The sequence below is a fragment of the Odocoileus virginianus genome, chromosome 32 (genome assembly GCF_023699985.2).
Source record: "Odocoileus virginianus isolate 20LAN1187 ecotype Illinois chromosome 32, Ovbor_1.2, whole genome shotgun sequence".
NCBI lineage: Eukaryota > Metazoa > Chordata > Mammalia > Artiodactyla > Cervidae > Odocoileus > Odocoileus virginianus.
Window position 1 is genome coordinate 3074113 of NC_069705.1, and position 23100 is coordinate 3097212.

General features: G+C 43.4%; 1 protein-coding gene across 7 annotated transcripts in view; it reads left to right on the forward strand.

The window, feature by feature from the left end:
* Positions 1-23100, forward strand: part of CSGALNACT1 (chondroitin sulfate N-acetylgalactosaminyltransferase 1) — a 321684-nt gene that overhangs the window by 144593 nt on the left and 153991 nt on the right. For 6 of the 7 annotated variants that reach the window (XM_070459782.1, XM_070459781.1, XM_070459783.1 and 3 more), the window contains one exon: positions 14836-14929. The gene's annotated coding sequence lies outside the window, so the exon portion shown is untranslated. Of the gene's footprint in view, positions 1-14289; positions 14552-14835; positions 14930-23100 lie in introns of those variants that run through there. The other variant, XM_070459780.1, reaches the window with a different exon arrangement.

The following is a 23100-nucleotide window of genomic DNA, read 5'->3' on the forward strand; positions in this document are numbered from 1 at the left end:
GATCCCTGGGTTGGGAAGATCCCCTGGAGAAGGGAAAGGCTACCCACTCCAGTATTCTGGCCTGGCGAATTCCATGGACTCTTCCATGGGGTCACAGAGAGTCAGGCAGGACTGAGTGACTTTCACTTTCACACCTGCTTTATCCATTCATCTACTAATGGACATGTACTTTGCTTCCATGTCTTGGCTATTGTAAATAATACCGCAGTGAACATAAAGGTGCATATATCCTTTGCAATTGCTGTTTTTATTTTCTTTGAGTAAAAACCTATAGGTGAAATTGCTGGATTATATGGCAGTTCTGTTTTTATTTTTTCAAGGAATCTCCATGCTGATTTCCACGTTGGCTGTATCAACTACTTTCCCTCCAGCAGTGTACAAGTGTTCCCTTTTCTCTACATCTTGTTATTTCTGGTGTTTTTGATGATGGCCATTCTGACAGGCATGAGGCATTATCTCACTGTGGTTTTGGTTTGCAGTTCCCTGATGATTAGTGATGCTCAGCATCCTTTCATGTGTCTTTTGGCCATCTGTATATCTTCTTGGAAAAATGGCTTTTCATGTCTCCTGTTCATATTTCAGTCGGGTTTGTTTGTTTTGATGTTGATTTGTATGAGAACTTTAGATATTTTGGATATTAACTCCTTATCAGATTTATCCTTTGCAAATATCTTCTCCTGTTCAGTAGGCTGGCTTTTCATTTTATTGATTATTTCTTTAACTGTGAAGGAGTTTTTTAGTTTTCTGTATTTCCATTTGTTTATTTTTACTTTTTTTTTTGCCTGAGAAAACATATAAAAAATATATTGCCAAGACTTATGTCAAAGATCACACTGCTTATTTTTTCTCCTAGGAGATTGATGGTTTCATGTCCTACATTTAAAGTCTTTAATCATTTTGAATTTATTTTTGTACATTTTGTGAGAAACTAGTTCAGCTTGCTTCTCTTGCTTGTCACTGTCCTGTTTTCCCACTACCATTCAATGAAGAGGCTGTCTTTTCTTCACTGTATATTCTTGACCCCTTTGTCATAGGCTAATTGACTGTATGAATATGATTTATGTCTGAACTCTTTTCTCTTCTTTTGAACTATGTGTCTGTTTTTGTATCAGTTCCATACTGTTTTTATTACTCCAACTTTGTAGTGTAGTCTGAAGTCAGTTCTGTGAAAAGTATTCTACTTTGAAAAATGCCATTGGAATCTTTTATAGAAATTGGGTTGAATCTGTAGATTGAGCAGTATGGTCTTTTTAACCATATTCTTTCAAACCACGAGGATATGTATCTTCCCATCTGTTGGGTCATCTCCGGTTTCTTTTGTCAGTGCCTTACAGTTTTCTGAGTACAGGCGCTTCACCTCCTTGGTTAGACTTATTCCTAGGTATCTTCTTTTTGATGCAATTGTGGATTGGATTATTTTCTTTGTTTCTCTTTCTGATAGTTTGTTATAGAAATAACAATGGGTTTCGGTATATTAATTTTATATCCTGCAACTGTACTGAACTTGTTTATTAGTTCTAACAGCTTTTTGGTGGCATCTCTAGGATTTTCTATATATAGTATGTCATCTGCAAACTGTGACAGTTTTACTTCTTTTCCAGTCTGGGTGTCTTTCTTTTTCTTTTCTGATTGCTGTGGCTAGGATTTCCAATACTATGTTGAATAATAGTGGTGAGTGTCAGCATCCTTATCTTGTTCCTGATCTTAGAGAAAATGCTTTCAGTTTTCCACCAATGCATATGATGCTAGCTATGGGCTTATTGTATATGATCTTTGTTATGTTGAACTATGCTCCCTCTATGCCACTTTCTTGAGAGTTTTTATTGTAAATGGATGTTGAATTTTGTCAAAAGTTGTTTCTTCATCTATTGAGATGATCATATAATTTTTATTCTTCAATTTGCTAATGTAGTGTATCACATTAATTGCTTTGCAGATATTGAGCCATCTTATATCATCAGGTAAATTCCGCTTCATCACGGTGTATGATCCTTTTAATGTATTGTTGAATTTTATTTACTCATATTTTGTTGAGCATTTTTGCCTCTATGTTCATCAGTGATATTGGCCTGTAATTTTCTCTTTTGTTGTGGTATCTTTGTCTGGTTTTGTTATCAGGGTGATGTGGGCCTGGTAGAATGAGTTTGAAAGCATTCCTTTCTTTTCAGGGTTTTGGAATAGTTTGAGAAGGATAGGTGTTTGGTAGAATTCATCTGTGAATCTGTCTGGCCCTGAACTTTTGCTTGTTGGGGGTTTTTAAAATTACCAAGTTAATTTTCTTGCTAGAAATTATCTGTTCATATTTTCTGTTTCTTCCTGGTTCAGTCTTGGGAGATTTTACATTTCTAAGAATTTGTCCATTTCTTTCGGTTGTCCATTTTATTGGTGTATAGTTGTCTGTAGTAGTCTCTTATGATATCTGTGGTGTTGGCTGTAACTTCTTTTTCATTTCTGTTTCTATTGATTTGGGCCCCCTCCCTTTTTTTTTCTTGATGAATGTGGCTAAAGGCTTATCAGTCTGTTTATATTTTCAGAGAATCAGCTCTTAACTTTCACTGATCTTTTCTGTTGTTTTTGTTTTTTAGTCTCTATTCCATTTATTTCTGCTCTGATATTTTTTTTTCTCTCTCTCCTTCTACTAACTTTAGGTTTTGTTTTTCCTTCTTTTTCTAGTTTCTCTAGGTGTCCGTTTAGGTTGTTTATTGGAGTTTTTTTTCTCTTGTTCCCTAAGGTAGGCTTTTATCACTGTAAACTTACCTTTCGGAACTGCTTTTGCTATATATTCGCTGATTTTGGATCATTGTGTTTTCATTTTCATTTGTCCAATTTTGGTCTTTTCTGCTTAAAGAAGTTTAGCATTTCCTGCAAAGCCAATTTAGTGGTGTTGAACTCTTTACCTTTTGTTTGTCCATAAAGCTTTATTTCTTTCTCAAACTTGAACAGTAGGCTTGCCAGGTATGCATGCTATGTCACTTCGGTCATGTCCAATTCTGTGTGACTCTGTGGACTGGAACCCACGAGGCTCCTCTGTCCGTGGGATTCTCCAGGCAAGAATACTTGGGGGGGGGGGGTCGCCATGCCCTCCTCCAGGGGATCTTCCCTACCCAGGGATTGAACCAATGTCTCCTGCATTGGCAGGTGGGTTCTTTACTACTAGCACCACCTGGGAAGCCCCTTGTCAGGTATAAGTATTATTTTTTCTTCTTATGTTTTCAATATATTGTGTCACTCCCTCTGACCTGAAAAGTTTTCATTGGAAAGTCAGATGATAGTCTTAGGGGAATTCCCTTCTATATAACAAGTTGCTTTTCTTTTACTGCTTTTAGGATTCCCTTTTTATCTTTAATTCTTGTTAGTTTGATTATAGTATGTCTTTGTGTGGACCTCTTTGGGTTCATCTTGTTTATGACTCTCAGTGGTTCCTGGACTTAGATGTTTAATTTCTTTTCCCAGGTTAGTGAATTTCTCAGCTATTATTTCTTCCAATAAATTCTCTGTCCGTTTCTCTTTCTTCTCCTTCTGGGACCCCTAAAATGTGAGCGTTAATATGCTTGAGTTATCTCAGAGGTCTTTTAAGCTGTCCTCACATTTATTTATGTAGATTTCAAAAATTTTTTTTCATTGAGGTACAGTTGATTTACAATGTTTGTGTTAGTTTGAGGTGTATAGTACAGTGATTCAGTTATAAATACACATGTAACCTTTTATACAGGAAATGTCCTGGGGGGGCAGCCGTGCACGCCCCTCACCAGGGCAGCATGCTCTGGAGCGGCCCCGTGTTCTCCCTGGGGGCGCTCCAGCTGGGATGAGGCTGACTTCTCGGGGTGTGGCTGGTGGGCAAGGCCATCTTCGGTTGCTGCCAGGTTCTCCCACTTGCGCCCCGGTGGCCTTCAGAGCCAGACATTCTGGGGGGCTTGTCTTCCCATTGCAGGATGCCTGGCACGACGAATGCAGTGTGAGGCTTGGACCCCTCAATTCTGGGGGAGAGCCTGCAATTGTGGTTGTCCACCAGGTGTACAAGTCTTGACTATACTATGTCTCCGACCTCTCACCCATCTCCTTGAGGTTCTTTTGATGTATATTTAGCTGTGGAAAATCTTTTCTGTTGCTCTTGAGTTCATTCTCATAGATAGTTGCTCTGTAAATAGCTGTAATTTTGGCGTGTCCGCGGGAATAGATGAGCTCAGGATTTTCCTACCCTAGCATCTCGGCCACACCTCTCAAATCAGTGCTGTAGAGTTTTCCTAGTGAAGAGGATTGTTAGTGAAAAAGATTGTTAGTGTGTGTAGGAGAACATGGTGGGCCCTGACTGGGGGACTCTTCTTCTTTTCCTTGGGCTTTCCCTTAGGGCGGTCCCTTGGGAACAGAATACCTTTGGGGAATAATGAAGGGATTTGCGAGATGTGGGAGAGGTCCAGATATCTTAAGGGATGGAGGAAGCTTTGTATTGGAAATGTGTTTGTGTCACGGAAAATTTTTTACTCAAGTTACAAAATGCAAGCAGTATTACCCCAAAGAGAACTGGCAGAATCACCAAGCTGGAAGGAGTCTTAGGAATCAATTAGTCCAAACCCTTGATTTTACTGAAGAGGAAATAGACTCCAGGAAGAGAAACGGCTTGCCCGAGTGTATAGTCATCACCGAGGACATGGCCAAACCCAAATCTGTTGATTTCTGGGCATGATTTCCCCTGCTCCCCCACTGAAGTTCCCCTACCTCCCACCACTGCTTCATTACTGACTTTTCTGTGCTGCCACGATTAGCCTTCAGACTTAGAAATGTCACTGTTTCACGTACAGAGTTTCTTGAAGCCATCAGAGGTGTGAGTCAGCAAATCATGACCCACAGCATCAGTCTAGGATCCTGTGTGTCTAGCAGAGGGAGAGATTTAGTCTCAGAAGCTCAACCTGGGTTTATACCTAGCTCCACCTCTGGGCTGGTGAAGGATGTGAAGCAAGATACTTAACTTCTCTGAACTTTGATTCCCTCATCATGATAGGCAGTGCCTATGTCTCAGGTTCCTTAGGTGAGGAGCAAACGGCTCAGTCCATAAGACTGGGGCCTGGTCTGTAGTATATGTGTGCTCACTTATGTCCAGCTCTTTGCAATCCCCTGGACTGTAGCCTGCCAGACTTATCTGTCCATGGAATTTTCCAGGCAAGGAATACTGGAGTGGGTTGCCACTTCCTACTCCAGCGCATCTTCCTGACCCAGGGAGCACACCTGTGGCTCCTGCATTGGCAGGCGGATTCTTTACCTTTTGTGCCACCTGGGAAGCCCTGGTCTATAGTACGTGCTCAATAAATGTTAGCAGTTGTTACTGCGACTCTAAAGGTAGTTAGAACTATTTTTGTCAAAAATACTAAGGAAATAAAAAATTATATTTATGTGTATGTATATATAAACAACAATTAGAAATCTTTCTTCTGGAGGCTTTTGTACGTCTAGTGTAGCATGTTGTTTTCTATAGCTTTTCATCCAACAACTGTCTTAATTGCCTCAAAAGATAACTACTTGGTCTTTAAAAAAATTTTCCCTATTTTTGTCTATTCAGTAATTGCTCTACAATAAACTCACATATTTAAAGTATACATGGGCTTCCCTGGTGGTCCAGTAGCCCCAGTGCTGGGGACCCAGGTTCCATTCCTGGTCGGAGAACTAGATCTCACATGCTGCAACTAAGAGTTCTCATTGACGACTAAAAGATCTCACACGTTGCAACGGAGATTAGGCTCAAAGGTCCCGTGTGCAGCAATGAAGACCTGGTGCAGCCAAGTCTTTTAAATATTTTTAAAAAGATGCATTCCAACTTCAGGGATAATGTAAAAAAATTAAGTATACAACTTGATTAGTTTTAAAAAAAATTTATTTATTTATTGGAGGCTAATTACAATATTGTGGTAGTTTTTGCCACACTTTGACATGAATTAGCCGTGGGTGTACACATGTCCCCCATCCTGAACCCCCCTCCACCCTCCCTCCCCATCCCATCCCACTTCGTCATCCCAGGGCACCGGCTTTGAGTGCCTTGTTTCATGCATCGAACTTGGGCTGGTCATCTATTTCACATATGGTAATATACATGTCCATCCTAAAGGAGATCAGTCCTGGGTGTTCATTGGAAGGACTGATGTTGAAGCTGAAACTCCAGTACTTTGGCCACCTCATGCGAAGAGTTGACTCATTGGAAAAGACCCTGATGCTGGGAGGGATTGGGGGCAGGAGGAGAAGGGGACGACAGAGGATGAGATGGCTGGATGGCATCACTGACTCAATGGACATGAATTTGAGTAAACTCCGGGAGTTGGTGATGGACAGGGAGGCCTGGTGTGCTGTGATTCCGGGTTGCAAAGAGTCGGACACGACTGAGCGACTGAACTGAAGTGAACTGAACTGAATATACATGTTCCAGTACTATTAGTTTTAATATGTTTAGTACACATGAAACCATCCCCCAAATCAAGATAAAGATCATATATACATCACCAGGAGAGTTCATCTGCCCCTTGGTAATCCCACCATCCTACCTCTCCTGGCCCCTTCGACCCTCCATGCCCACCCCCAGGCAAACTCTGACCTGCTGGAATTTTATATTATGGAATCGTACAGTATATTTTCTATTTGTTTGGCTTCTTTCCGTCAGCGTGATTATCATTCTTACTCATATGTGTACCAATAGTTCATTACTTTTTACTGCTGATTACTCCCAATATTTTTTTGTTTACTCTTTACCTCTGTCTTGCTTAACTGGCCATGGCATGGAATGAAAACATATTTTGATGATAGTTATTGGTTAAATATCTGTGTTTCTCATGCTTATTTTTCATTTTGTTATTCTCTGGTATATGTAGTAAGTCGTGTACAGAAATTGTAGATTTCTTGAGAGTAATACCCATTGTACTCTGTATGCGTATTTAAAAAAATTGACATCTATAAACAGTATTGCTATTTATTTAAACACCGAGATTGAAATTTTCTCCTGTCTTGTTGACTCTCAGGTACCAAAAAAAGCATCCTTCTATTGGCCTGACCCAATAAATTCATTGAATAAATTCAGTTCCATAAATATTTACACACAGTTTTCATTTTCATGGTGAAATATTTCTTCTGTTGATGTTTAACTCTTTTTTTGAAAATGTGGACAGTATGTTCTCAATTTCCTTGCAGCTGGAGCATAACATGAAGTAAACTAAAAAAAAAAAGGCTACAGCAAAAAATAATATATTTGCAAGATAATCAGAGATCATTTGGAGGGCATGTCCATTTTTCTAATGTTCTTTACCAACACCATAGTATCTCTCAAGTGTTGACATTCTGCATCTGGGAAGGGGCACGATAAAAATTACCATTCAGAATACCTGTTCAAGTTTGGTGAAAGATTTAATTTCTTCATCTGTCACTGTGTCACGAGCCCTGTGAATACTATAGATAAACCCCCAGTGCCAGAAGTGCTAGAGACTTGGCAGCGGCGTGGTTAGAATTTAGCCAGAGGGAATTGTAAAGAAGCCAGAAAAAACAAACTTCACCCATCCTGCACCTCAGCCTTGCGTTCTGGGCGGCTGTCCTGGGAAAGCTGGGAATGCAGTAATTTAAAAAACAGCCCATAAATGGAGATGTATATGCTGACCTTAACGCTGCTGCAAGGATTCTAGGAGCAAGATAGACTTTTATGGAACACAATAAAAAGTAATGCAGTTACATTCTGTGCTGGAAGGTACCCTAGAGACGATCTCGTCCAAACTTTCATCTTGTTGGTGACCGGCCCAAGGTCACACAGTACCTTGATGGCAGAACTGGGGCTAGACCAGGGATTTCTGAGCCACGCATGCATTTTCTTCGTGTGCCCTCTCAGTGTTCCTGCCCCTGTTGTGTTGGGGCTGGTGTGTTGGAGTGTTTGGTGCTGGAAGGTGAGATTTGCTCTCTCTGAGCTGCCCCATGGAGGGGTCCGTGTTCCCTGGAGCACTGCATCTGAGCGCTCTTCTTCCTGAGCATCTTGTCTTCTTTCACGGTGAGTTTATTCTGGTGTATGGAGAGCTGTGCTTCTGGCTCTTGTCAGTTCTGTGAGGTGTGACGTTTGGTTAATGGGCAGACCCATGCTTTTGATGGTCAGATTACCCATCATCAACTAGTCTGGTAAAATCGTTATAGTTAGGAAGCTGTAACTTTAAGTCTTCTGCTGTTTAAAGCTCCTTCCCTCATCTTCACATCCGAGTTCAGGTGCTATCCTGCTCATCTTCCCTCATCTGTGCTGTTTGTTTCTCTCTGTGATGTATCTCCCCCACCAATGGAATCCTAGTGGGAAGGGAGGCAGCTGATAAAGACCACCCTCCTTCACTGAGAACCACTGGCCTGGACCAACCAGACTTGGAAATACAGACTGAGACGTTATGGACTTGCCTAAGGTCTCACAGTAACACGTTTAAGATGATGCCTTAGTCCCGGCTGCTACAACAAAACACCCAAACACACACTGGGAGGCTAATCAGCAGCAGTCATTTGTTCTTCACAGTTCTGGAGGCTGGAAGTCCGAGATCACAGGGTGAGCATGGTCCAGTTCTGATGAGGGCCTTTTTCTGGGCTGTGGACAGCTGACTTCTCACTGTGTCCTCACAACGTGAAAAAAAAAGTAAGCTAGCTTTCTCGTTATATCTCACAAGGGCACTAATCCCACTCAGGAGAGGAGCACCCTTATGACCTAATTACCTCCCAAAGACCCCATCTCCAAATACCAACGTATTGGGATTAGAATTTCAACACAGTCCGTAACAGATGAAAGCCTGAATCCCACACGGTGCCCAGGGCCAAGTGCTACAGGTCTCCCTCACTGGCGTCTGTGATGGCAGCACATGCCTGGCAGCTGCAGCATCTCAGAAGGGCCAGGTGACCTGGAGGGGTTTTGGAGAGGGCGTGTGAGTGTGACTGCAGACTCTGCTGAGAAAGAGCTCTTTTTTTTTTTTTTATAAAGGAGCATCAGCTGTCTCAGATTCATCCCTGGGTCAGGAAGATCCCCTGGAGGAAGGCATGGCAACCCACTCCTATATTCTTGCCTGGAGAATCCCATGGACAGAGGGGCCTGGCGGGCTTTAGTCCATGGCGTTGAAAAGAGTCAGACACGACTGAAGTAACTCAGCATGCACATCAGCTGTCTGTCTGTATCCCAACTGACATAGGAGAAAGATGTGTGATTGGTCTTACCATCAATGGCAAACAGAGCACTTTAGTCTCTTTTCTAGAGATTGATGGTAATTCTGATTCCCTCCACTTCTAACCTGTCTTTTCTGATGCTCCAATAGCATATTATTTGTGACTCGATTTAGCATTTGAATCATTTCATTCTCCCGTGTATTAGCGGTTTTCATGTTGACAGTATTGGAGACGGCACACACAGGACCCTCATAGGGACCCCATAGCCTAGGGTGGGAGGCACTTGGTAAATGCTTGGAATTTAAGGAAATACACTTAATACTTGATACCCTTTAAGGCACCATTAGACCCATATATTTTAAAAGAGACTTCAAATAATTTAGCAACATAATCTTGCTCATGGTCTTGGCAGTTCTGTTCATAGCATAGTAAGTAATGCTCAAAATTCTCCAAGCCAGGCTTCAACAGTATGTGAACTATGAACTTCCAAATGTTCAAGCTGGATTTAGAAAAGGCAGAGGAACCAGAGATCAAATTGCCAACATGTGTTGGATCATTGAAAAAGCAAGAGAGTTCCAGGAAAGCATCTACTTCTGCTTAGGAAAGCATCTACTTCTGCTTTATTAACTACGTCAAAGCTTTTGACTGTGTGGACCACAACAAACTCTGGAAAATTCTTAAAGAGATGGGAATACCTGACCACCTGACCTGCCTTCTGAGAAATCTGTATGCAGGTCAGGAAGCAATAGTTAGAACTGGACATGGAACAACAGACTGGTTCCAAATAGGGAAAGGAGTACATCAAGGCTGTATATTGTCACCCTGCTTATTTAATTTATATGCAGAATACATCATGAGAAATGCTGGGCTGGATGAAGCACAAGCTGGAATCAGGATTGCTGGGAGAAATATCAATAACCTCAGATGTGCAGATGACACCACCCTTATGGCAGAAAGTGAAGAGGAACTAAAGAGCCTCTTGATGAAAGTGAAAGAGGAGAGTGAAAAAGTTGGTTTAAAACTCAACATTCAAAAAACTAAGATCATGGCATCTGGTCCCATCATTTCATGGCAAATAGATGGTGAAACAGTGGAAACAGTGATCACTGCAGATGGTGACTGCTGCCATGAAATTAAAAGATGCTTGCTCCTTGGAAGAAAGTTATGACCAACCTAGACAGCATATTAAAAAGCAGAGACATTGCTTTGTCAACAAAGGTCCATCTAGTCAAGGCTATGGTCTTTCCAATTGTCATGTATGGATGTGAGAGTTGGACTATAAAGAAAGCTGAGTGCCCAAGAATTGATGCTTTTGAAGGTGGTGTTGGAGAAGACTCTTGGGAGTCCCTTGGACTGCAGGGAGATCCAACCAATCAGTTCTAAGGAAAATCAGTCCTGAAAATTCATTGGAAGGACTGATGCTGAAGCTGAAATTCCAGCACTTTGGCCACCTGATGTGAAGAACTGACTCATTAGAAAAGGCCCTGATGCTGGGATAGATTGAAAGGCGGGAGGAGAAGGGGATGACAGAGGATGAGATGGCTGGATGGCATCACCGACTCGATGGGCATGAGTTTGAGCACGCTCCAGGAGTTGGTGATGGACAGGGAATACCGGCGTGCTGCAGTCCAAGGGGTCGCAAAGAGTTGGACACGACTGAGCGACTCAGCTGAACTGCTCTGTGCTTGTCACTGTTTATCAGAGTGATAAACTGAAGTGGAGAAAGTGAGGATGGCCGCTTCATGGGCAGGATTAGGAATGAGCAAGGGGCACCCTCGCATTCCCTGGTGGTTCAGCGGCAAAGAATCCGCCTGCCAATGCAGGAAACCTGAGCTCGATTCCTGGCTTCGGAAGATCCCCTGGAGGAGAAAATGGCAACCCACTCCAGTATTCTTGCCTGGAGAATCCCATGAGCAGAGGAACCTGGTGGGCTTCAGTCCATGGGGTCACAAAGAGTCAGACAGGACTAAGCAACTGAACGGCACATCCTCATCTCGTTTGGTCTGCATCTTTACAAACAAGACCAGGACGCGTTGACTCTCTTGTTCGTTTCACAGAGTAACAGAAGACAGCATTTCGGGGGAAGAACTCATGACTTTTAAAATGTTTCCTAAAATGTACTGTTTTCAGTAAAATTATTTAATGTGGAAGGAATCTTGTCAAGAATATAACAACATGCCATTTGTAACGTGTAGCATCCAAGGGCACTTTCTTTTCTGAAACATTCTTGGGAAGGATAATTTTAGAAGTTGGCTGCACACTTCCTGACCCTAAGTCTGCCCTGTCTCCCAGGGCAATTACCCAGAGGACTCCGTTGATTAATGCAAATGAAAACACTGCCATCAAGATTTTAAAACATGTATATTATTATCCATATGTGCACAAAGCAAGTCTCACTGGGCAGCTTGAGTTGGCCGATGTGTTTTTAGTCTATCCGTGCTTTGGTTTGTTATATCAGGCAAACTTTTTTGTCTTTATTTTTCACATTTCAGGAATCAATGTGTCCGATACTGATGTGGTTTAGATGGATTAAAGATTTAGATTTACATGTATGAATGTGAGGAAGCCTTGGAACTTAAGGTACCTGGATGATTACAGTCAGGCCATTGGACCAGTCGTGTCTTTGAAGTTCTCTGGAAGTCCTGGGAACTTTCACTTACTCATTGTATGTTAAACAGCACGGCTTCCCAGATTGTTACAATAGTACTGACCTCAGGGACCTTGTTTTCAACTGCTGTCTTCCATGGTTGATTTTTGGCCATCTCCTTTGGCATGATTAAAAGCTGACTTATTTATGGAGTGCTGCTAATTGATGGATGTCAAACTCTGTTACTGTGGGGGGCAGGGGCAGGCTTCCCAAACTTTCGAATCCCAACTGGGAAATTTTGAAAACCGAGTGCGTGGTTTTCCCATGGAGCCTCTCCCAGCCACTCTCATGCACATCCTGCCTTCTCCTGCTCACTTTTTACCAAAACCAGAACTTGAGAGGCCACGGAAGGCCCGCTATAATCCTCTCTCTCTATGCCAAACTGAGGAGAGCACCAGGGCATCAGATGACTGGAGCGGAGCCCTCAGACCTGGACTCAGCCCGAGGGATGTCCCTGAGAACTATTTTCTGAATTCAACAAAGCAAGCTACTTGTCTCTGCTCTGTACCTGCAGTTGCTTTCTGGATTTAGCTTTTATTTTTAGCACATTCTTATTGTCTCTCTCTTCGATACTCTGAAAGGCTTGTCCGAGAGCGGTTTGTCACAGTGATTTCCTGTGAAGAATGAGGGGTTCAGGAGTCTGGGGGAAGGGGTCTTCGGATGCTGGCCGCGTGTCTGCCAGGTTACTGCTGGTGGCAGCCACCCACTTGTTGGAGAACCTTCCATGAGGACCATCATGTTGCATCCTTGAGGAAGTCAAGGCTTGGGTTTCCTTTTCTTTTTAGAGCATTGGTTTTGAAGACAGAAAAATCCTGGTTTTACCATATATCTGTCCGAGAGGCTTCTTAGCACATTTGAGCCTCACTTTGCCCGTCTGTAGAATGGGGAGGTTATTGCAGACTCCCATGGCATCGTTGCAGGGATGGAGGAGCTCACCCTGGGAGCAGCTCTTGCAGTGCAAGGCAGGTACATGGCAGGCGAGTGGGTGACGACCCTTCCCGTCCCCCTAACGGGAGAAGCCCAGCTGCACACACCCCTGTCCTCTGTGTATCTGTAGCTCACCTCCAGTGATTTTCCATGATGCCGCTTCCCCGCTCATCCTGATCTCCAGGGAGTCTTGCCAGTGGTTCTGCCTTCCTATGTCTTTCCTTGTCTATTACCAGCAAGAGATGACCACTGTCTTAGGGCACCTGATGTTTGGAACCGCAAGGAGACAATGTGCTTCCCGGAGCCGAGGATCCAAGCGTTCGTGCGTGCTTTCCTAGGAGGCGAGGAGAAGCAGGGCTGTCCTGTAACTCCTAACCTGTATCTGGCGTTGCCAGGACAGGCACTCAGGGCCTGGACGGATGAATGGGGCCTCTGTGTGTGGATGAAAAAACCCAGCGTTTCTCTTCCAGTTGCTGCAGTGAGAAGAACAAATTAGATTATTAATTTGATCATGTGGTAGCATGAGCCGACAGCCTATTTAGTTTCATTGTTAAAACAAGTGTGGTTTTGAATGATGTGGACTTTCCCTCTTACTTAGATGGCAAAGAATATTCATTACGGATATCAATAAAGACCATGCTGGTGATCCAGCCTCCAAAGCTGCCAGCCCCCTCGCATGCAGAAAAGGCAGAAAAGGACATTTAAATGGTTGAGAATAAGAATGGGAGACTGGAAGCCAAATTATAAACTCATTTCAACTCCTGGCCCGCAGGCCCTAGAGTGGCCTTATTTGTTGTCAAGGATGGAAAACAACTCGGATTCGGGTCCAAGTGATTATTCGACTTTGGCATTGCTGTGGGGCTGCCAACTGCAGTTCCATTTAGACACAGATTAATTAGCCAGGCAGGGACGGAAGTGGGCCGGGAGAGGAGGCAGCGCTGCGGGGGGACTGGCCGGGCGGGGGTGGGGGGGATGGCCCCGGCTGGCCCACCGCTTCAACAGTTAACCCACAGGAAAGCGGATCCAGATGGCCCCTTCTGTGGTGACACTCCTGACACCGTATTACGGACTTAGTGTCAATGTTGCAGAGAAAACTTTCAAACTTGGGCGCAGGGAGAAACAGCATGTGACAGCCCCCAGCCCTGGCACCGGGAGGCCGACCCCGCGGACCTGAGCCGCTTAGCAATCTTGTCTTTGTCCCCCTGCAACCACTCTGGACCTTTTTTAAAAAATTAGTATTATTATTCCTGCATGTGAAACGGGAACCATAGAGTATTTTCGTGTGTGTGTGTGTGTGTGTGTGTGTGTGTATGACTTGAATTATAAAGACAGATGAGATGAAATCACAAGCTCGGGAAAACAGGACTCTGCGTTAAGGAGTTGAAGATAGAATTATTCGCATCTATTTAATCGCGGGGGCGAATCCTCTCCGGAGTGTTTCCCCCGATGCTCTGTTCGTTCGTACCTCTTCTGAGTCCGCGTTGATCTCCGTGGACACAGGGCGCTCGCCGGATTCCTGAAAGGCCGGGGGCCGCAGGGCTGGACGGAGCGGGCGGAGGGGGGCGTCCGGGGAGGAGGCGGGTCCCGCGGGCGGTGCGCGGGGCGTCCGCGGGGGCGCGCGTCCCGGGGAGCTGGGCTCTCCAACTTCCCAGGGGTTTGCTGTTTTGTAACATTTCTTCCTTCCCTACGACCGACCATTAGAAAAAAGTGGCGGCGCGGCGCGCGGTCCCTCCCCCCTATCCCCGACCCCACCTGAACCGCGGCTTCGCTGCGGACGCAGCGCCCAGGCCCCGGCGGCTTCGGGAGCCAGCCGGCACCCTTCCTCCCTGCGAGGTTTGCTTTTTCTGGGTTCTTTTCCAAGAGTGTGACTCTGCTTTGCTTTGACACACGTATCTACATGGCTCTCGACGTTTATTTTAAACCTTGATCATTTTTTTTTAAAACAAATGCTTTGCATTTTACCTATTAAAATAGAGGAAAATACCATCCTGCTTTTGGGGGCAGGACTTTGGATAAATTGTATTTTAGATCCTAAGTGATTGATTTAAAATTTTGTAATATCATCTGTATTTAAGGCGTGGAAATTCCCAGAAGTGACTCCTATTTTTATTTTTTAGATTCCTTTCCATTTCAAGGAGGAAAGTCAAGATATTTTTACTCAGTGGAAGAATGATGTAGTTTCATCCTAACCTTCTTTTCTTATGCTTCCAGGTAAGTGAGTCTGTTAATCATGAATTACTTAAGAAATGAATCTTTGTATGGTCTGAGTTTATTCAGTATTCTGGCTATGTTTGAAATGTGCTGAATTTCATTTTACTTCCAATAGTTCCATTAATAACAGATTATTATTTTAAGATACGAGTACTTTTTCAAGGTAGTATAATTACTTGGCTGCCTTGGAAAATTCTTTTATTCACTTGTGAAGCCTGTAATTTACATTTAACTCTGCCAACTTCTTCAGAATTTATCTCTTCTCAGAATGGCAAATGCCAATAATGTAGTTAGAAGAACTACGTAATTCTTTTTTAAAAAATTCACCTGAATAGAATCATTTGTTCTTCTTATGGAAGTTGTGATGAAATGTTAAGCTTTCTCAAATATTTAACCTATAATCAAAAGGGCATCATAATTTTCACCATGCTACAAAATAATTATTTAAATAAAATAGGAAATTGAAGGATGATCTTACTTTCTGACTTATAGCATCTCAGGGGAATACTTTCTAGAACTCTTGGAGAATAGTACCCTGACAGATTATATGGTTGGTTTCAGATTTATGGTTTGGGGACACATGTAAATCTCAGGGACATTGTTTTAGTTCTGCTCTTGTAAGCAGTGATTTTGAATTTCTCTACAATAACATATTTGATTACATCTGGAAAGACTAAACCATTGAAAAAAACTAAGAACTTCAGGGACATCATTAGTTGAAATGGAACAGTATGAGATGGGAAGTCACATATGTGGTTCTTGCGTTCAGCAGAACAAACCTTTATCTTAGCTTTCTATGGAGATGAGTCTATAGACATAAAAGTGAAAATAGATAAGCTGTGCTCACCATCTGCATACCTTCAGGAAAACCCCTTCACTGGTCTTCATTCAGCAAATTGCTATAGAGGTTTTCTTTTGATTTTTAATCTTTTCTCTTGTGGTACTGTTGAGATAAAAGGCTGACAGTCAGAACTTTGGATGTGATTGTGCTTTAATGAAGTGCTTTGTTCTCAAACAATGGCGAGTGAGGAGTTAAAGGGATTGTATCTGAGTTACTAGTAATGAAAAAGAAAAACAACCTTGACCAAAGTTAATAATACATACAAAAACAACCAAACAATAATCTTCACAAATTATTTTCTGAGTAGAGACTTGAGTGGCTAATAGGCCTAAGTGACCCAAGACTACTTTGAGGGTCACAGTGGAAGTCCTCTAATCTGAGGTATTTCAATGTTTAATGTTTTTGAGAATGACTTGGATGATGTGAAAGAGAATAGGGTCATTAGAACATCATGATGTTGAAACCTTGAGATAATCGTAGAGAAGAGCCAGAGTAAACTGTACTAAATAGAGAAGTAGTGAGAAGTAGTCCAATTAAGATGTTCATACCCCAGGATGAAGTGATGAGGGAGGCCCGGCTGGGTTTTGGCAAGGGTCTGGTCTCTGTACGTCCTGCCGCAGAGACACGGTGTTGCTGGGGAGTCAGGCTCCCCTGGGACAGTGGGAGCTTGGGAAAGCCTTCAGTTTTCCAGGAACTGTGGGCCTCCCAGGTGACACTAGTGGTAAAATAACCCGCCTGCCATGAAGGAGACAAAAGAGATGTGGGTTCGATCCCTGGGTCAGAAAGATCCCCTGGAGGAGGGCATGGCAACCCACTCCAGTATTCTTGGATAGAGGACGGTATCTTGGACATTATCCCGTGGACAGAGGAACCTGGTGGCCCTATACTCACTCCATAGGGTCACAAAGAGCCAGATACAACTGAAGCGACTTAGCATGCATGCACACTCCTTATAATCAGTTCCTCATGGATGCAGGGCTTTGAATGTCCGTTATAGGGGACCTTCAGCAGGCCTTCAGGGGGCAACCGTGTAAACTGGGAACGAGTGGCTGGCTGGCAGGTGTACCTGCCCTGTGCCCAGTGGTCCTGCAGTCCCAGCCGGGAGAGGTGGTTGGTTCAGTTGTTCACCAGCTCGAGGTGCTGAAAGGCTCCCCGGGGGATCTCCTGGTCTCCTCTGTGTCCCCCTGGTACCTTCGGTGTCGCCCGGCCTTCTCCGTGAATTGCGGCCCACTGAGGTCGTGCCCCCACCCGGAGCCTGGTGTCTCCACACTTTCTCCCACTGGGAACTCTTCCTTCGCTGCCACCTGCCCAGGGAATGTTCACTGGTCCTGCAGTGGCAAGCCCCCCGTGGGGCTTCCAGCGCTCAGACACAGGTCCTGGCACCTGGATATGCTGAAAGAGGCATTGCATGGTTGATGAAAGCGTGGGAAGGGAATGTAGGGGTGCTGGCCCTGTGGGAACCGCACCCCTCTGCTCCCCACACCCTCCCGAGCGGGCACCTGGCACTGTCTCCTCATCATGGTCCCACGACGGCCGCCTGGACCCCCGAGCAGGACGCTGACCCGGCGGTTCTCACTCTGTGATCCAGTTAGTTCCTCAGATGCTGTCTGTGGGGTCCAAGCTCTGTTTGTGGACAGATCACCCTGTAGTTCTTTGCAGCTCTGCGAGCCCATTCATGATGTGTGTCTATCAGATAACGTGAAGTAGTAGCTGATGCCATTTCATTTTGGAACGAAGGGGTGTTGCAAGTAAATATGGATGTAAAACCATAATGGAGTAACTTGGCAAATTGCGCATATTTTCAAAACTAGAGAATCAAGTAGAGAAGTTTGTATCGATCGTTTACGAAGTGGTCTTCTTTGGGATCTGTTTTGGACATCCACAGTCTTTCCACTTAATGGAATGAGACGTGAAGAATGTAAGCTTGTTGTGAGTGCCAGTGTCTGCTGCTGCAATTTTAATTTATCCTCCTGAACCACAGTTCCTTTTCGGCAGATGGGGCTTCTCCAGGCCAGGCCAGGAGAGGCACGCTGGCCCGATGCAGTCTGCCTCGGGGCCACTGTCTCTGTCTGCTGATTGTCACCTCCTCGGGCCTGGCTTTTGTCTTTTCTGCTCTGTTCCCAGGCTCTGCTCATTGAGATTCTCCTTCCATCAAGTGGGTTTCTTGCTTCAGCCTCTCATGCCCGTGTCTTGCCCTGCTGGCCCCTCACCCCCCAACCCTCCACCTCCTTCTTCCTCTGTGCCCCTCCTCACTGCGTTCCTGCTCTGGACTCAGCCCTGGAAATCCTTCCTGGCCTTTGCCCGGCCTGGGGCTGGGCCCTGTCGCCCCGCACCATTCTTCATTGTCTGCAGTTGCTCACCTGCTGGGTGTTTGTCCTGTGGCCATCATCGTCCTCAAAGAGGGCTCTGAATCTACCTTTGCATCACCTGGCATATGTTTGTCCACATACATGTTCACAGACAAATGTTTGGATGAATTTCTGGTATCTGAAAGCCCTCATCAGAACCAAGCATCGTCAGTATTTTAATTTGCTGAGGGCTTGACCATGTACAGTCTGCGTGACTGAACGCGCGTGCAGTGACAGTATGCCTGTCTTTTCTCTGCCTTCTTTTCCCTCTCTGTCTTCTTTCACATTTGTGTTTTCTGTGCTGCCATGGATAGGAGGAATGTGAACTGGTGCTCTAACTCCAGCACAAGCTCCTGCTTAGGTTAAATAAATTCTTTTATAAGTAAGTCACAGAAGGTTGGAAGCAACCCAGCTGTCCACTGGTGGTGAGTTGATAAACAAAATGTGGTCTATACATTCAGTGGAATAGTACTCAGCCTTAAAAAGGAAGGAGATTCTAACATATGCTACAACATGGATGGAACTCGATGTTACACAAAGGTGAAATCAGACAGTCACCAAAAGGCAAATACTGCATGATTCCATTTTTAGGAGGTAGCTGGAACAGTCATACTCATGACGACAGAGGGTAGAATGGTGTTTGCCAGCGGTTGAGGGAGCAGAGGATGAAGTTGTTTAATACTGTTTAAGTTTTCAAGACAAAGAAGTTCTAGAGAGTGATTATATGACAGTGTGAATATATTTGAAAATTTGAAGAAAATAAACTTTATGTTACATGTATTTTACCATAATTAAAAATAACAAAGTAAGTCAAAGACCTGACTTTAAAAAAGAATAATAATCCTTTAAAAGTAAAAAAAGAAAAGTTGAAAGGGATTTCTTTTTTTTTTTGCCACTTAATTTTTTTAATGAAAGGGATTTCTTTGATTTGGGGACACTTCCTTCCTTGAGCTTGATTTTTCATTTGTGTAGAGTGTAAAAGAAATTACTGATTTATGTACTTTTGGCTGTGTTGGATCTTTGCTGTGGCCCTCGGGCTTCTCCTTGCAGGCTCTTCCCTTGTTGCAGGGTACTGTCTGCAGGGTGCTGGGGCTCCGTAGCTGTGGCCCACGGGCTTTGTTGCTCTGCCGCATGTTTATCTTCCCCCAACCAGGGATGGAACCCGTGTCCCTTGCATTGACAGGTGGATTCTTAACCCCTGGACCACCAAGGAAGTCCCACTTAGATTTTATATCACTTTTCATTAAAAAATGGTACTGTGTAAGAAAAACAAATTATCTTCCCATTGATGAGACCTTTGGAATTTACTTTTAGACTTTGTTATTCCTTTTCTTAGTGTTGCCTGTATTTTCAGTTAAAATCTGGTTCAAAATTACCCACTTCCTCACCTGTTTTTCTTCACCAAAGGTAACAGGATCCTATTGCTCATCTGGAAATACTTGTATGACATTGAAAATCAATATGAGGAGCAGGAATGCTTTTTCTGTCCCAAGAAGAGGGCATGACAGACTCTAGGGTTTAATTTGACTGCTCATGAGGAGATAGCTGGGCTTTCCTGGTGGCTCAGACGGTAAAGAATCTGCCTGCAATGAGAGAGACCCTGGTTCGATCCCTGGGTCAGGAAGATCGCCTGGAGGAGGGCATGGCAACCCTCTCCAGTATTCTTATCGGGAGAATGCCAGGGACAGAGAAGCCTGGCAGGCTACAGTCGATGGGGTTGCAAAGAGTCAGACACTACTGAACGACTAACTCTAAGTTTCAAGGAGACAGCTACTTTAAATCTTGCCTTTTTATTTTTATATTTTCATTACACTAATGGCCCTGTCAAGTGAAAAATCATGACCCTACAACTGTAAATAAAACTCTGGTGCTTGAAAGGGCACAGTTTCACAAGGTTCAGCTGACAATTAGGAAGCTTTGTCTCAAAGGTTCTGACCCATTAGGTAGTATGTTTCCTGAAGAACTTAAAATGAAACTTGAATCCCTTCAGCCTAGGGGCATACTGGCTGAGAAGGGAAGGTAGAGATCGGGTGAGGCCATGTGTGAAGGTTTGGGGGGAAAGTGGGAATGAAAGTCAGAGGAGGAGGGTGGGCAAAAGAAGGAGTTAGGACCTTATGGAAACTTCCAGCTCAATTGTTCCTGAGGTTTTTAACGTTCCAAATGATGATCCTATGGTCAAGGCCTCTAGAAAAAATGAAATTCATCTCTACTATTGGGAAAGTCATTCAAGTTGATACTGTAAATTTTTTTTGTAAAGTTTTTTTAAAAAAACATGGTAATTAGGAATAATAGTGTTTATACTCGAATGTTGTGATAAAGACATGCATATTTTCAATTCAACAAAAATGTGAGACTTATTATTGGGTTGGCCGAAAGGTTTGTTTTTCCCCCGTAAGATGGCTCTTGTAGCGTTTAGTTGTCTTTAACTTCATTGAAAACAATTTTGTTAGATTGTATTGTGACAGCTATCATATCAGCATGCATTTTAAAAAACTTACCAAAATTAGTGAATTGTTGTGTAACCATTTTAGTATTGAACATGGAAGAAAAAAAACCAATATATTATGCTTTATTATTTTAAGAAAGGTAAAAATGAAAATGAAACACAAAAGATGACTTGTGCAGTGTATGAAGAAGGTGCTGTGACTGAAGGACCATGTCAGAAGTGGTTTGCAGAATTTTGTGCTGGAGATTTCTTGCTGGACGATGCTCCAAGGTCGGGTAGACCAGTTGAAGTTGATAGCAATCAAAACGAGACATTAATTGAGAATAATCAACATTATACCACGTGGGAGACAGGCAGCATTTCAAAATACTGAAATCGGTATTGAGAATCATATGCACCAGCTTGGTTATGGTCACTGCTTTGATGTTTGGGCTGCACATAAGTGGAAACACTGTCTTGAGTGTATTTTTGCATGAGAGTCTCTACTTAAACATAACAAAAACATTACCTGTTTTTAAAACAAACTGTGAGGGATGATGAAAACTGGATATTGTATAATAATGTCAAATAGAAGAGTTCATAGGGCAAGTGCAGTGAACCACCACCAACTACACCGAAGGCCAGTCTTCATCCAAAGAAGGTAGCATTGTGGATACGGTGGGCCTGAAAGGGAGTCCTCTGTTATGAGCTCCTTCTATAAAATCAAAAGATGAATTTCGACAGGTACTGCTCCCAGTTAGACCAACTGAAGGCAGCACTTGATGAAAATTGTGTGGAATTGGTCAACAGAAAGTGCATAATCCTCTACCAGAGTACCACAACACTGAATGGTTTCTTTGTTGACCAGGCAAAAACTGTTACAGCTTGGCTGGGAAGTTCTGATTCCTCCGCTGGATTCACCAGACATTGAGCCTTTGGATGTCTTTGGGTTTTTTTTTTTTTTTTTTTTTGTCTTTGCAAAATCCTCTTAATGAAAAAAAATTTCCATTTCCTGGAAGACTGTAAAAGGCACCTGAAATAGTTCTTTGCTCAAAAAGATAAAAATTTTTGGGAAGATGAAATTATGAAGTTGCCTGGAAAATGGCAGAAGGTAGTGGAACAAAATGATAAACATGTTCAGTAATGTTCTTGTTGAAAATGAAAAATGAGCCTTTTATTTTTACTTAAAAACTGAAGTAACTTTCTGGTCAAACAAACGTATGCTGGTCTTGAACCCCTTTGGTTACCAAGTGCCAATTCTTGGGTTGGATCCAGTCGCTGGTGAACGTAATGACATATACCATTGGCATTTCTCTGCAGAGAAATGAGAAAAATAAAGTGATGTTTTCAAAGAGCTAATATTCACTTTAAAGGAATAATGTTTATTTTGAGCTTCTGGTCTTTTTTCTTATATATTAAAATGTAAAATATTTATTCTTTTAGAATACCATGATAGTTAATATTTAAAATTTCTATTTCTTGGCAAATTAAAATGTTGGATGTCATTTAGCATTCCTGGTTCCAAGAACCAGAAATGAACTAGACTACCTTAGGAAAGGAATCTGTTGGAATTCGCACAAGGTTACATGTGTGTGTGTGCTGAGTCGCTTCAGTCGTGTCCAACTCTGCAACCCCATGAACAGTAGCCCTCCAGGCTTCTCTGTCCATGGGATTCTCCAGGCAAGAACACTGAAGTAGGTTGGCATGCCCTCCTCCAGGGAATCTTCCCGACCCAGGGATTGAACCAGCGTCTCTTATGTTCCCTGCATTGGCAGGCAGGTTCTTTACTGCCCGTTCATATCTGATAAAACTTCCAGCCAGGGCTACTGGTGTCATTAAATGTGTTTTCTAAGTTTATCAAACCTGTGACAGCTTTGTCCCAAGCCAGTGGGGTATATACCAAGGGATAGAGGTCTTGATGGCTGGAAAATAGTAGATTAACTTGAAATTAAATTAAATACCGTCACATGACATATACCACTGGCATTTTTTAATGATTTTCTGCAGCATGATGAAATGTAGCATTACCTGTAGCCTTGACCTCATTTGAGTCCTGCCACTGGAATGGGGGCTGTCCCTGGGTGTGGATTAGCTACTTGCGTTTGGGAGCATCTGTTGTTTTGTGTTAGGCAATCACCTAACTTTTCTTCCTCTGAAGTTCTTGCTGTGTGTTTCAGTGTTATTATTGCTCATCTCACTGTAATTTGATAAGGCGCGTTAACTTTTAATTTAGTGCTTCTTTAGGAAGCCAGATTGTGGAGGTGTGTGTAGCCTCTGATGCTCTGACCACTGTTCTAGAAACTCTCACTCCCCTTGGCTTGTATGGAGACTTCCTCTGGTTTCCTCCATCTTTCTGTGGCTGATCCTGGGCGGCCCCCTCCCCAGTCCTTACAGGTCCGCATTCCCCAGCGTCCCATCCTCTCTACCCTCTTGTTCTGTGTCATCCTTGAAGTCTCCTCGGCTCCAGGTGCTGCCCTTGTGCTGACCTCACGTTTGTCTCCCCAGCTCACACTGCCACCTGGTCCCCCCAGCCCCCTGCACTCATCATGCTCCCCTG